Source organism: Vulpes lagopus, chromosome 9, assembly GCF_018345385.1.
Source record: "Vulpes lagopus strain Blue_001 chromosome 9, ASM1834538v1, whole genome shotgun sequence".
NCBI lineage: Eukaryota > Metazoa > Chordata > Mammalia > Carnivora > Canidae > Vulpes > Vulpes lagopus.
Window position 1 is genome coordinate 28,937,845 of NC_054832.1, and position 15,498 is coordinate 28,953,342.

At 35.9% G+C, this 15,498-nt stretch overlaps 1 non-coding gene across 1 annotated transcript; it reads right to left on the reverse strand.

The window, feature by feature from the left end:
- Positions 1–4,263: 4,263 nt before the first annotated feature.
- LOC121499227 lies at positions 4,264–4,370 on the reverse strand. Its single transcript, XR_005990055.1, has one exon. It is a non-coding gene; the product is annotated as a U6 spliceosomal RNA (small nuclear RNA).
- Between the last annotated feature and the right edge of the window lie 11,128 nt (positions 4,371–15,498).

Sequence of the window (15,498 nt, forward strand, 5' to 3'; positions counted from 1 at the left end):
CCTGATGAACACAGGGTGATGTATGGAAGTGTTGATTCACTATATTTTACACTTGAAACTAATATTACACTGTATGTTACCTAACTGGAATTTAAGTAAAAACTTTAAACAAATTTTGAAAACTAAAATTCTGCTGGATAGGATCATTCAATGTTGCCTAATTAAGTATTATTAGAGAATGCCAATAAATGCAAATAAATATTTTCATTGTTAACTAGATTGTTTTAGGTTATGTTAATTCTACTGAAAATCATTTGTCAATGTGCTTATTCCTTTTCCTAATGTTCTGAAACAGAAACTGCCCCTCAGAGTTAAGAATAACAGGAAATTTAAAGTTTATTTTTCAGAGACCTGTTTCTCCCTCATGAGTTATTGTTTCTTTTCAGACCTCAATAATTTAACACATCCACCAACTCTCTCCATAGAGGCCTGGGCTGACATGGATGCAGGTCACTGATACGGTTCTAGCCCATGAACAAGCAAGGTCCTGCACTCGTTACCCAAGATAATGAGCCCAAGACCACATCCAGTTTATACTGGCTCTCATATCATGTGCATAGCCCCTCTCCTTGTGCTACCGATGACCTCTTGACATCAGGGGTTGAATTTTGCCTCATTTAAATGTTAAGACTCCACCTCAAAGAAAACATGGAATGTATGTTACATATATGATTGCTCAATGCACATGCTCCACCTTTCTTCATGAATAGTCATATTTTCCCATCATTTTCATCAATATATATGTAATCCCAACCCCCATGATTATAAAAACTTGTTCTAATCTCAATTGGGTAAGACAGATGTGAGCCTGCCTGCTTGTCTCCTTGTAATGCCTCTCGATTAAACCCTTTCCTTGCTGCATACTTGATGTCTCAGTGATTGGCTTTGCTGAGCGTTAGGCATACAAATTTGGGTTCAGTTACAATATAAAGCAAACAGGGTAGTACTTGTAAACCGTTGCAAGATAAGCTCCGTAGAGAAAAAGCCTCCCCCAAAAGAAAATTTGGTAGGAATGTTAGGAGAGCTTTAGACTTTAGAACAGGATACCCCATTCCAGTTACTGTATGTCAAATATCAAAATTTAGGACAAATACAGAGGGTTAGTATATTTAAACCCTCTTTTAGGGATTATGAAGTATTCAATAAATCATGCTTTTCTTAGTGATAAAAGAATATCATTTATAAGAATAAGTGAGTTTGATAAGGTATTTTGTTTTGATACAAGATAAGGTATTTTCTATGAAGAAATAGCTTACAAGGAAACAATATTTTCCAATTCAGAATTTCTATGAATGATGTTTCACAGTAGAACCGTAGTAGAGCCACTGATAATCATGTTACTCAAATCCTGTTTGAGATGGACTGTAGATGGATTCTAGTGATGGTCAGAAGGCATCAAACTGAGTACAGTATCTTGCAGGCATTCTATACCTGTATTAATAGAATGCTTCCAGTTGAGTCTTAACCCAAACCTGGACAAGGTTTTTAAGAAGTATGTTCTTACATATTCCATATCAGGTTAAAAGTTGAATGTAAATGTGAAATGAAATTGGCTGGCTGGCCCACCTACATGGTATCAAAATTTTTTTACTGGAAAACTGGCTAAGAAAGAATCCCATAACAACAGATGTGGAGAAATTGACTTTCTAAAGGCAGGTTCATTCTTTCCCTGTTATCAGCTCTGTTCCCTCTGCTAGATTTTTATATTTCATGTCTTAGTCTGCTAAAAAATATATGAAAAAGAAGTTCCAAACTGCTAAGACCTTAACCAGGTTGTGTAGGGGCCATTAAGTTCATAACCACCTCTTCAAGCCCTGGATAATAAAGGCCCTTGAGAAGACTGATTTAAAATTGTGGTATCATTGGTAGCTAGAGAAAAGAGCACCCTAGATGAGACAAACTTGTCAGAATTGAATCTCTCTTCTCAGGATTAGCCAAGCTCTGAGCTTCAGGTCAAACCTGGTGCTGAGTAGTCAAAGCCAACATTAGAGTAGGAAAAGTAAACAGATACTACACAATCTTCCATTTTTACACCTAATTCTGACCACAGGCAAATCAAACATCAGAGAATATGCTGAAGTTGTGTACCTGGAAATGGTAATCACATTGATATGATATGGTGGAAACTGAATAGGAAGAGGATAGAAGGCCCAAAACACTGGAGCCCTAAAAACATAGCAGGTGGACAAAGAATGATAAACTCAGCTTGACTGTGTTCTTTTCTTTAGCTGGAGAATATGAGGGAGTGAGTTTATCTCTGGAAAAATTGAGACTAATCTTACAGGTGCCTAGGAGAGTGCAGAGTGTCCTTAAAGGTCAGTTACAGCATTTTTAGCATCCAAAAATTGGAAGCAGAGATCAAAGCAGTGAGATGAGCTGGAAGAAGAGGCACTACTCCTGTGATGGCAGTTCAAGCTCACATTACCTCTGTCACCATTCAGACATGATGCCCACCAGTCAAGCCTAAAGAGCAAGCACCCCATAGAGAAATGTTCTCACTTTGAATGGCATCAGCAGGATGAAGCAGCCACATGACTTCTGTTTTAAACAAACTTTATCATGCACACAGAAGGGATAAGGAATTTTCTTCTTAAACTCAAAGCACCCCCTACTTGAGAATAGAAAAAAAATGTATACAGCATCTAGGAATTCACATTTTTATTCAACCTCTATTCTCTTGCTCATCAGTCAACTGCTCATTGCAGTAGGTCTGCCATGATGTTGTCACCCAGACTTGCCATTTAGACATCTTCTCATTTATCTTGGTTGTGTCTGAGGGCAAGAGAGACATGGGATATCCCATAAAATGCTATCATGTTTTTCCTTTAGGTGTGGAAATGGCAGTTTTCTAAAGGCCCACTTATTGTCACATTTTCTACTTTCCAGAGGTAATACACAAAAGAAAGGAAAAATTAGATAAAAATCAGGTCTTACCAGTTATTTTCCCTTTAAGCACCTTTTCAATAACTATTCTACTTTTTTCCCCTAAATACTGTTATATTAAACTGTGTTCACAAAAGAATAATCAGAAATCTGTCATGTTACCAGATGGAAGAATTATTGTTTCATTCTGAGACTATGCAAATCATCAGTAGACCTATACTTGCCTGTAGGATATTCCAGAGATTATTATAAGTTCCCAGTTCAAGAATGCAGATTTATGAATCAAGAATTCAGATACAGATTTCATTAACTGAAATAAAGATATTAGAGAATTAGATCTTTTACCAGAAAAGTACCTTGCATATCTGCTTTGCGTAAAAGGTATTGGTATATATTCATTTATTTCTCAAAATATCTAGTTTGAATGTGTAGACATTCTTACCCAATTTTTAAATGAATACTTTCTGGTGACCTTTCTGGTCATCCCCAAGTAATCTCAACCAGAAACCAAACGCCAATGACTTATTGTTCCTTTTATATTATTTATAAAATCTCCCAAACCAGTGAATATTGGAATTTATTTAAAACATTCAAATACTATACAAACCATCTCAGGCCTAGATTTCTGTTTATATCGCTAAATTCCAGGAGAGAATTTTTAGTTCTTTAGAAGCACTGTTAACATTTTTCAGAATTATCTAAAGTGCAGCTCTTTGCCTATAACTGCTTGGGATTTGTTTTTGTTGTGGCTGACTCATAACACCTACTTTATCTGGGTTGATTTGAGGCATAACATATGGTAATGTTATGAGGGGGAAAAGGTTGGTTTCTTAGATTTATCAATGGCAAGAGAGGAAGGGTTTAATTAGGGTTCAGTCAGATGCATGGAACAGTTTCATTCCATGAGAAACAGGTGAAGAATTAGGTAATGAGGAGGAAATATCTGGAAGATTGTGGTAAGGCAAAATCAAATAATTTGGAGGAAATTTATTCTTTTTTTTTTTTTTGAAATTTATTCTTATGGATTCTTTTATTCATTCAATAATTTTTTACTCATTGACCACAATACTCCATAAAGTTTATCCATGGATAAAGAATGGATATATTCTTTATCCATTCCTTACCCTTTCATCTATCAATGGATGCTTGGGATGCTTCCATTGTTTGGCCACCATAAGTAATGCTGCAAAAAACATCAGGGTGCATGTATCCCTTTAAATCAGTGTTTTTGTATTCTTTGGGTAAATACCCAGTAGTGTGATTACTAGATTATAGAGAAGCTCTGTTTTTAACTTTTTTTTTTCCTTTTTCTTAATAAATTTTATTTTGATAATTGTAAAAAGAAAGATCAGGACCAAGACTAAAGGCAACTTAAAAAGTAAAAATATGGAATGCTTCACGAATTTGCGTGTCATCCTTGCACAGGGGCCATGCTAATCTTCTCTGTATCGTTCCAATTTTAGTATATGTGCTGCCGAAGCGAGCACTGTTTTTAACTTTTTGAAGAAACTCCATACTGTTGTCCAGACTGGCTGCACCAGTTTGCATTCCCACCACCAGTTTATATTCCTCTTTCTCCACATCCTCACCAGCATCTGTTCTTTCTTGTGTTGTTGATTATAGCTATTCTGATAGGTGTGGAGTAATATCTCGTTGTAGTTTTGGTTTGCATTTCCCTGATGGTAAGTGATGAGAATCTTTTCATGTGTCTGTTGGCCATTTGGATGTCTTCTCTGGAGAAATGTCCATTCATCTCTTCTGCCCATTTTTTAATTGGATTATTTGGTGTTTGGGTATTGAGTTCCTTTGGTTCTTTATATATTTTGGATATGAGCTCTTTATTGGATATGTCATTTGCAAATATATTCTTCCATTCTATAGGTTTCATTTTAGTTTTGTTGGTTGATCCTTCGCTGTGCAAAAGATTTTTATTTTGATATAGTTCCAACAGTTTATTTTTGCTTTTGTTTCCCTTGCCTCAGGGGACCTAGAAAAAAGTTGTTACAGTTGATGTCAAAGAAATTACTGCCAAAGAGAATCCTCTCTTCTAGGATTGTTATGGTTTCAGGTCTCACATTCAGGTCTTTAATCCATTTTGAATTTATTTTTTGTGTATTGAATAAGAAAGTGGTCCAATTTTATTCTTTTACATGTTGCTGTCCAGTTTCTCAACACCATTTGTTGAAAAGACTTTTTCCTATTGGATACTCTTCTGCTTTGTCGAAGATTAACTGATCATATAATTGCAGGTTTATTTCTGGATTTTCTATTCTGTTCTATTGATCTATATATCTATTTTTGTGCCAGTACCATACTGTTTTGGTGATTACAGCTTTATAAGTCCAGAATTGTGATGCCTCCAGCTTTATTTTTCTCTTTCAAGATTGCTTTGGCTAGTCAGGGACTTTTGTGGTTCCATACAAATTTTAGCATTGTTTGTTCTAGTTCTGTGAAAAATGATATTGGTATTTTGATAGAGTTTGCATTAAATGCATAGATTGCTTTGGGTAGTACGGACATTTTAACAATATTTATTCTTCCAATCCATGAGCATAGAATGTTTTTCCATTTCTTTGTGTCACCTTCAATTTCTTTCATTAGCGCTTTATAGTTTTCAGAATACAGGTCTTTCACTTCTTCTTCTTTTTTTTTTTTTTTTTAGGTCTTTCACTTCTTTAGTTATGTTTATTATTAGGTATCTTATTATTTGATGCAGTTGTAAATGTAAATGCAATTTTCGTAATTTCACTTTCTCCTTCATTATTGGTACATAAAAATGTAACAGACTTCTGTACATGGACTTTTTTTATATCTTGTGACTTTACTGAATTCATTTATCAGTTTTAGCAGTTGCTTGGTGGAGTCTTTCAGGTTTTCTATATATAGTGTCATATCATCTGCAAATAATGAAACTTTTACTTCTTCCTTATTGATCTGGATGCCTTTTTTTAAGATTTATTTATTTATTAATTTATGATAGACATAGAGAGAGAGAGAGAGAGGCAGAGACACAGGAGGAGGGAGAAGCAGGCTCCATGCCGGGAGCCCGACGCGGGACTCGATCCCGGGACTCCAGGATCGCGCCTGGGCCAAAGGCAGGCGCTAAACCGCTGAGCCACCCAGGGATCCCCTGGATGCCTTTTTAAAAAATTGTCTGAGATTGCTGTGGCTTCATAGATCACCATTAATAAGAGTTCAAATTTACTGAATACTTGTATTCTAGCCTCTATGCAGACTCCACAGTGATTATCTCATTTAATCTTTACAACTCTTGGAAGTAGGTTCTATATAAATGATGAGAAAACCGAGGTGTAAGAGATTAGAAAACCCAAAGTAATATCTAGTAATTAGATGATCCTAGACTTTAGCCCAGGTTCCTGATTCTAGAAACCAGGTTCTCAACTACTATAGCATTTTGCTTTCTATCCTGAGCTTAATACTGTATCAGCTATAATGAAGATGGTTATTGGATTGTTAGAGAAGTGGGTTGATGAATGGAAACAAAAATAGAGTCTATGAATTCAGTGAGATTCTTTTACAAAGGAAAAAATAAAATAGAGATTTCAGTTGTGGTAAATTTTATTTTTTATTTATTTTTTATTTTTTTTTCTTTTTATAAATTTATTTTTTATTGGTGTTCAATTTGCCAACATACAGAATAACACCCAGTGCTCATCCCGTCAAGTGCTCCCCTCAGTGCCCGTCACTCAGTCATCCCCCCCCACCCCGCCCTCCTCCCCTTCCACCACCCCTAGTTCGTTTCCCAGAGTTAGGAGTCTCTCATGTTCTGTCTCCCTTTCTGATATTTCCCACTTATTTTTTCTCCTTTCCCCTTTATTCCCTTTCACTATTTTTTATATTCCCCAAATGAATGAGACCATATAATGTTTGTCCTCCGATGGACTTATTGCTCTCAGCATAATACCCTCCAGTTCCATCCACGTCCAAGCAAATGGTGGGTAGTTGTCATTTCTAATGGCTGAGGAATATTCCATTGTATACATAGACCACAGCTTCTTTATCCATTCATCTTTCGATGGACACCGAGGCTCCTTCCACAGTTTGGCTATTGTGGACATTGCTGCTAGAAACATCGGGGTGCAGGTGTCCCGGCATCTCATTGCATCTGTATCTTTGGGGTAAATCCCCAGCAGTGCAATTGCTGGGTCATAGGGCAGACCTATTTTTAACTCTTTGAGGAACCTCCACACATACAGCAAAACCACTCATTAAGGACCCTATTCAAGTAAACAGTGGTTAAAAAGCTTCTAAGGAAAGGTGCTAAGTAGGTGGATTTCTTCTCAAAGAAGGGTCTTATCACATTCAGAGGGAGGAAGGGAGAGAGAGAGAGAGAGAGAAAGGGAGAAAGAGAAAGTGAGCTCTGGCTTTTCACTTTAATTCAGGAATCTAGGAACTGGTGTATTAGAGCTGCAAGGAAGAGACAATAGAACCAGAGGAGGCACCTTTCACTGACATAGTCCATCCTGCTATAACCCAATCCTTTAGCAAACAAACTATCTCCTTTTCCTTTTGCCCTGCAGTTTGGCTTGAATGTTAAACCAGTAAAAGCTTTTGGGGTTGTAGCGCTTCCAGGTAGTTTGCTATAGATAATATATAGGGTTACATTACTATACCCCCTCCAGGTAATGACACCCTTGGCTTGGGCTCAAACACCAGTCATCAGGTATGACATTGGTGAAGCCAGACTACAAAGTGACAGAAGAGAACTTTGAGAAAGGGCAAGAGGATAATTGCATCTCTTCTAAGGAGAGCTTCAGGCACTCAGCCAAGTAAAGGTTGAGACAAGTAAAAGCCACAGCATTTGCTGCCTCTCACACTCCTGCCAACGAGTGCATTCTGTCAAAACCGCGCTCAGAACGGGCTAGCTAATAATTCTTTAGCTCCTCTATTGGCAACTCATCTCCTAAGATGGGATCTGTGACCCAGTATTGTTTCCCTGGTGCACTTGGCTTTTCAACCTAGGTTGCCAATCCCAAAAGACCGGCTTGACTCTTATTCTGCTTTATCTAAGATGCTTGAAGATTCCTCTTAGAATCCATAATGGGATCTGTATGTATGTCCTTCTAAGCTGTGCTTTGTATCATGCATATTGGATGATCCCGCCATATAAAATTGCTCTTTTTAAAAGTCAAAATATATAATGGTTCAACTTAACATTTATCTTACCTCGCTTTGACTTTACAAATATATGTATATATTTGGAATAGTATCTGTGAGTCTGTTCACAATTCTACCCACTGAGTGCATAGCTCAAAGTAAGTGTAAGATGGGAAATGGTATTTGCTCATACCTTAGCTATTTATTTAATGCCACTTACCCACCCTCATGACAATCAAGCCTTGGTTTCCACAAATATAAAATAGCTTATAGCAATCTATCTGGAACCTTAGAGAGTACTTATAAATATAAAAAAAATTAACTGTATAAAAGTATCTGCTACATAGTGGTTTTCAATAAATGTTAGTTTATTCTCCCTTCCTTCCTGCCTCCCTCGCTCCTCTTATTTTCTCCCTCTTCTCTTTCCCCGTGGCCCTCCTTCTGTTATGCACAATTGGGATTTACCATTTAAGGCATTTAGATGTAGGTAAAATGAACACTAAACCAAGAGTCAAGAAACATGGATGCCAGCTTTAGATCTGCCACTAATAATTTGTGTGACCTTGAGGCACTTCTTACCATTTCAGGACCTGAATTCCCACCCACTCACCCCCTCATTTGAAGAATGTGTGTGCTTTGCCATGGGAGTAGGAGGGAAAGTTACTTAATTATTTATTTACATAACATCAAACATCCAATAGCAACCTTAACATTATTGACTAACTTTATACTCCATTTGATACTTAGTATAGTGTTGTTTTTTTTCCTTCAGCACAACTGGTAAAAATAATTATTTGATAATAATTGTTAAAACTATGCGTATAAATACCAGCACATTCATCACTACCTTATAGAGAATATGAACTTAATTGTATTCAAATAAGGATTAGATATGAAACAAAAGACTCTATTAGTATTCTGAAGCATATTTCAAATTATTTTCTCATTTTTCTTCTTTTTAATTAAAAATTTTTTTATTGGAGTTCAATTTGCCAACATTTAGCATAACACCCAGTGCTCATCCCACTAAGTGCCCCCCTCAGTGCCCATCACCTAGTCATCCCCACCCCCTGCCCTCCTCCCCTTCCACCACCCCTAGTTTGTTTCCCAGAGTTAGGAGTCTTCCATAGCATTTGGGTGATGAGCATTAAGGAGGGCATGTGATGTGATTAGCACTGGGTGTTATACATAACTGATGAATTATTAAACTCTGCATCTGAAACTAATAATGTACTATATATGTTGGTTAATTGAATTTAAAGAAACAACAACAACAACAACAACAACAAAACAAAATAACTTCCATAGCATTAGGGTCCAGAATCTCCATGATTTTATTTATTTTTTATTTTTTAATTATTTATTTATTTATTCATGAGCGATAGAGAGAGAGGGAGAGACACAGGCAGAGGGAGAAGCAGGCTCCATGCAGGGAGCCGGACGTGGGACTCGATCCTCAGTCTCCAGGATCACACCCTGAGCTGCAGGCGGCGCTAAGGGCACTAAACTGCTGCGCCACCCGGGCTGCCCTCCATGATTTTTTTAAAAGGAGAAAAAAAAAATCTAGCATTTTCTGTGCCCAGTAGCCTTCTCCCTCCATTTAAAAAATATATATTATTTATTTATTTATTTGAGAGAGAGAGAGAGAGGAGAAGGAAGATGGGCAGAAGTGGAAGGAAGAGGAAAAGAATCTCAAGCAGACTCCATGCTGACTGAGGAGCCCTATGTGGGGCTCCATCAGGCCACCCTGAGATCATGACCTGAGCCGAAATCAAAAGTTGGACACTTAAATGACAGAGCCACCCAGGCGACTCTACCTCTTAAAACCTATAACTGGCTGTTGAAGTCATTTAATACACATATCATGTTAAAAAATTCAAAGTATGCACACTGAAAATTAAATCTCGTTTCACCATAGTCTCCCCTATTCTCTTTCATAGAAGTATCTTTTCAATAATTTAAACTTCTATTTTCATGAATATACTACATAATAGCATTCCTAAGCATATATGTTTTTTAAATCAGTTGAGCCACGTCTGCCTATGGTTCTACTCTCCTGTGCCTTGCTTTTCCCACTTAACTTATATGAGGAATCTTTTCATTCAGCAATTAGAGAGCTACCTCTTTCAGGAACTGTATATTTTCCATTGTATGAATATGCCGTAATCACTATATCCATATATGTTAAGTATGGTATATAAAAATATATTTAACCAGTTCCCTTTCAGATGTCTCAAAATTTTTCCTGTTGCAAACATTGCTGCAATAAATCTCTATATATGCAACTTTTTACCTATGTCAAATGTACCCATAAGATAAATATCTAGAAATATAATTATTAAATGATAGGTTTGTACATTTTCAATTTTGATAATATAGTCAAAGTGCCCTCCAAATACACTGCAACTTAAACTTCCACCAATAGCATATGAAATTGTTCACTTTTCTTGATAATTAATATATCCCTCTCAACTTTTATAAGAATTATATTTTTAATAAATAAGATAATACAGATTAGAATTGCAGCTCCCTTTTACCTCTCCCCAAGACCTATTTTCTTCTATTGAGATGACAACTATCTTAAACTTGGTGTCTATCATTACCACAATTTTTAAAAATACTTTACTTCTCATACATGTATTATATGCATGTTTTGAAATACGTTACAAATATTTTATAAACTTACTATAAATACTGTAATATTGCTTATGTGCTTGTTTTCAAGCTTTTATAAATAGTGTAAGATGGTATCATTGTCATTTGGCAGCTGGTTTTTTGAAATCATTTTATTCTGGGGATACATCCATGTTTTCTATATGGCTTTGATATATTTCACATTTTTTATTGTTATATAGTACTGAGCACCCATTGTATACTACCACTTATTGTTTCATTATCCTATGAATGGGAATTGGTATTATTTCTAATATATTTTTTAAAGATTTTATTTATTTATTCATGAGAGACACACAGAGAGAGAGGCAGAGACACAGGCAGAGGGAGAAGCAGGCTCCATGCAGGGAGCCCGATGTGGGACTGGATCCCAGGTCTCCAGGATCATACCCGGGGCTGAAGGTGGTGCCAAACTGCTGGGCCATGGGGGCTGCCCTATTTCTAATATTTTTGTTCTTACAAACAATACTGCAATGAACATGTTGTGTTTTGTTTTTGTTTTTGTCTGAGAATTTCTGTAAAAAAGTATGGAATTTTAGGTTAGAGGGTGTGAGCATATTTACTAAATATTTACTAAATAATACTTTGAGTTCATTTATTCCCCCACCAGCAGGGGATCCTGGGTATATGCAGGAGTCTCAGTTTGCATGCTCCCTTATTGGTTTTCAGCCTTCCTTTTTTTTCCACTCTACATTTGAAAGTATATTCTGTTCTTACTTTCTCTGTGTGTGTTTTTGTTTGTTTATTTTTAGAGGGGTAGAGTGATGGGAGAGGGGCAGAGAGAGTCTTAAGCAGGATCTGTGCCCAGGGTGGAGCTCCGCCGCCCCCCCCCCCGTGGGGCTGAGATGAAATCAAGAGTCAGATGCTTAACTGACTGAGCTACCCAGACTTCCCTGAGTGTGTGTGTGTGTGTGTGTGTGTGTGTGTGTTTTATAAAGGGACTTTTAGGGTAATCTGTCCAAACTATTCCTGGAACTGGAACTTTTCTGTTAAAATGACTTCTGGGGACACCTGGGTGGCTCAGTGGTTGAGTGTCTTCCTTTGGTTCAGGGCATGATCCTGAAGTCCTGGGATTGAGTTCCACATTGGGCTCCCTGCATGGAGCCTGCTTCTGTCCTTGCCTCTCTCTCTCTCTCTCTCTCTGTGTCTTTCATGAATAATTAAATAAAATCTTTTAAAAAAATAAAATAAAATGACTTCTGGGTTATTAAAAGAGTCATTCATTAAATCATGTAGCCTAGTTACTGAGATCTATAAGAAAGCAGCTGCATAACTGTCTGAAAGGTATTCTGCTTTTTAAAAAAGTCATTTTTAAAATACTCCAACAGAAAACTTTAACTCCTCTCTTGACAGCTCAAGAAAAAGAAATGTGCAATTCAATAAAAAAATGAAATATGCAGAGTTCAGTACATAAATGATTTAGTGCTAAACAAGTAATAGTATAGACTTGAGAGAAAATTGCAAAGCATTTACTAAGGTGGAAATTGCACCTGATTTGATAAGGGAAAAATAAAACATTTAACCAAGAATCATAGGAAAACTTAGCATGTAAATGTATTTGCTAATTCTGGTATTATTTTCTGGTATCATTCAGGCTCATTTTCTCTGTAACAACTGTGTATATTTAAAAGATACATATATGGCTGTTTCTTGGAGGCATTAAAAGCAATTTATTGGTTTAAAAATGGGAGAAGCTATTTGTACAGCAAGCACTTAAAGCAACTTTGTTAAGGCACTTTAATTAACTCAGCCCATATGGAAGCATATGAATATCCCATAAAGGATGGTAAAAGAATAAATCTTCAGAATATTATATAATATTTGAAAATTGATCATCATTTTATTATTACAAATAGTCTGTGCTGAGATATTGATATTATATACATTCTGATAGAATATAGTAATACTAACAGAATGTTATGTATTGCTTTAAAAATGATTTCACCAAATTAAGGCTACATATTTGTTATCTTTAAATTGTCTACATAGAGGATGATCCTAACCAGTTAGCCTGCATATTCCTAGCCAGGAATATGTTCTTATTGCAAACAGGAAAAAATACCCGATCTCTTAAATGCTGAGCTGTAGGCCCCAAATTAGGAAATTAAAGAATGGTATATAATCTTATCCCTCTTTAGTGTTGTTCCCTTGGGTATAGCCTTCTAGCTCTGAAGGAAACAAAATGATTAATGGAATTACTGAGGTCTGTGGTCAAAGCAGAGGTCTGCCGGGAATAACAGTATTGGCACCGAAAGATCAGAACTTACGCTATCACCAGGTGAAAGGAAACTTTCCCCCATTTAAAATATATTATCCTTGGAGTTCCTGCAACATATACATACGGTCATTTTGAACATAACTACTAGGAAATGGCAGGTCTATCCTCATGGGGAAAAACTGTTTTTTATTTCATGCAATGATCTCAGTCTGTTCCTCTAAATTTGTAGATACATACCTTAGGTCACAGGGAATAAACTTGTTGATTTGACCTAAGATGAGGTAAGATTCAAGAGCACAACGAAGACAGTGATGCTAAAAATATCAAGAATATACTGCAACATTCAGAATTTTAGTTCCTTCTATCTATTTCTAAGTTAGAAAAGGAAACAAAGAGATGAAGTGATTTCCCCTGTGCTGTTTACTGAAATGGACAGGTGAAAGGGATGCAAGAGCTCTGTAGAACCACTTTGCATTGTATATTAAAAGAGTTCCTGGATTTATGAACTTCAGTATCATAAGGTAGATTTATCCTCGCAAATTCTGGAATGCTGCCTTCCATTTAGTTTGAGGTAGATGAAAACCAAGTATTTTGAAAATTTAATGACAGAATAAAACAAATAACTTTAACAGTTCAGAAACAAATTCATTCCAAACCAACTCTCTAATTTTCAATTATACTTTACTTTCTTATTATATAGTATTTGTTGTTACTTTCAACAAAGGATTAGACTATAATCTCTTCATCCCAGGGCCCCATTTATGTATTGAATGAATAACAAATACCAAATAGGGAAAAAAATACTCCTCCTCATTCCTGTATTCCCCAATGCCTAATACACTTTTTCTTCTTTTTTCTCTCATTTGCCCATACTCTCTCACCTAAACCTTTGGTAATAATTTGGTAATAAATGTATGTTGCTATTATTATTCAAATTCCAATCTAATCTTGCTTCTAATATGACTTTCATAAATATATAGTACTTAACTGTTCTTGTGAGTCTTCTACCTTAGGGAAAAATTGGTATTTATTTGCTAATTAAGCCAATCATTAGCAGAATTCACAATAATTTCTTAAACTTCAGTTAAAAAGTAATCCATGAAGATCCTGAACATAAAAGCTAGATTCACTGTTTTTCGATTGTTTAATATAGTATAGACAACGAAGCTTGTGCCTTTGAGCAATAAAATCAATGATGCCAAATAACCATTTTATTACAGCATAAAATGGCCTCTTTAGACTTAAATTTCAAAAAACATTACAGTTTTCATTGGGACTCCCAAAACTATTTTGTTACATTCTATCTAAACAATTATTTTGTAATAATGCCTATGCCTCATCTTACAGTATGAAAGTCTCACAGCACCTTTAAAATAATTGCAGGCAATTTGAATGTTTCACAACCAAAGCTGGCATACATTAATGTAAAGCAGACTTAAAAATATTTAAAAGTGCTGATTCCTACTCTGGCCATGACGGAGTAACTAGTATAGAACTAATCATCTCTCTTTAAATAATTACAAACAGAAAAAAAAATGAGGCAACTATTTTTCAGACACTTAACAATAGAGCAGAAATGTGATCTTTGGTAGAAGGCAAACATACAAGGTTAGACTCACATTTGCCCTGGCAGTTGGCCTGGGGACACTTTCCTGATTTCAATACAAGAAGATGGAATGTAAAAAAAAAAAAGCATCAGTCCTACTCTGAAATGGCAGAAACTGGGAGTTCAGAGATGGTGAGGTGGTTTAAATTTGAAGTTACCAGAGAGAAGTATGTAGAAAGGGCCTCCAGATTTCTATATGGGAGATCTCCTTGATACATTGGCTGAAAGCTTGGATAAGTACATTCAGAACTAGACTCTATGAAGATAACAGGATAGTTGTGGACCTGAGAGATAGATGGAGCTACCAAAGGATATAAATAGAGATTTCAGACTGCTAGGAGAAAGTGGAGTTCAATCCTAAAGTGGAGAGATTGCACTGAGGACTTTAGGCATTCTTTTGAAACCCTTGAAAGGCCAGAGTTTAGGAGTGAGGGCCATGTCCTAGAGTAAGAACCATGTTGTAAGAATGGATAAAACTGAAGTATTTCTAACCTAACAAAGCATAAAACAATCCTAACAGGAACAAAAGGATTCAGTTAATTTAGCTGTGTGGCAGAACAAAATTTCATCTCTTCTTAAGTAAGAAAACATAATCTATGCCCCCTTCCAGATATCATTGACTATGACTGGAATATGGTCCAAAATTATTGGACATGTGGAGAAGTAAAAAAACATAATCCATAATTTAGAGAAAAATCAGTAGAAACAGCTATGGAATTAGCCCAAATTCTGGAATTAGCAGCAAAGGACTTAAAAACAGAATATAAATCTATTTACTTAAGTACAGATTTAAAACAAAAAAAAGTTATAGTAAGCAAAGAGATAGGAAATCTCAGCAGAAAAACTGAAATATAAAAAAGAACCAAATAGAAATTGCAAAGTATATCATTTTAAATGAAAAAGAAATTGCTAGATGGAATTAATAGTTGATGCAACTCTAAAAAAGAAAGGTTGATGACAAAAAGCTAGGAAAGATCAATCACAATTATCCAAATAGAAT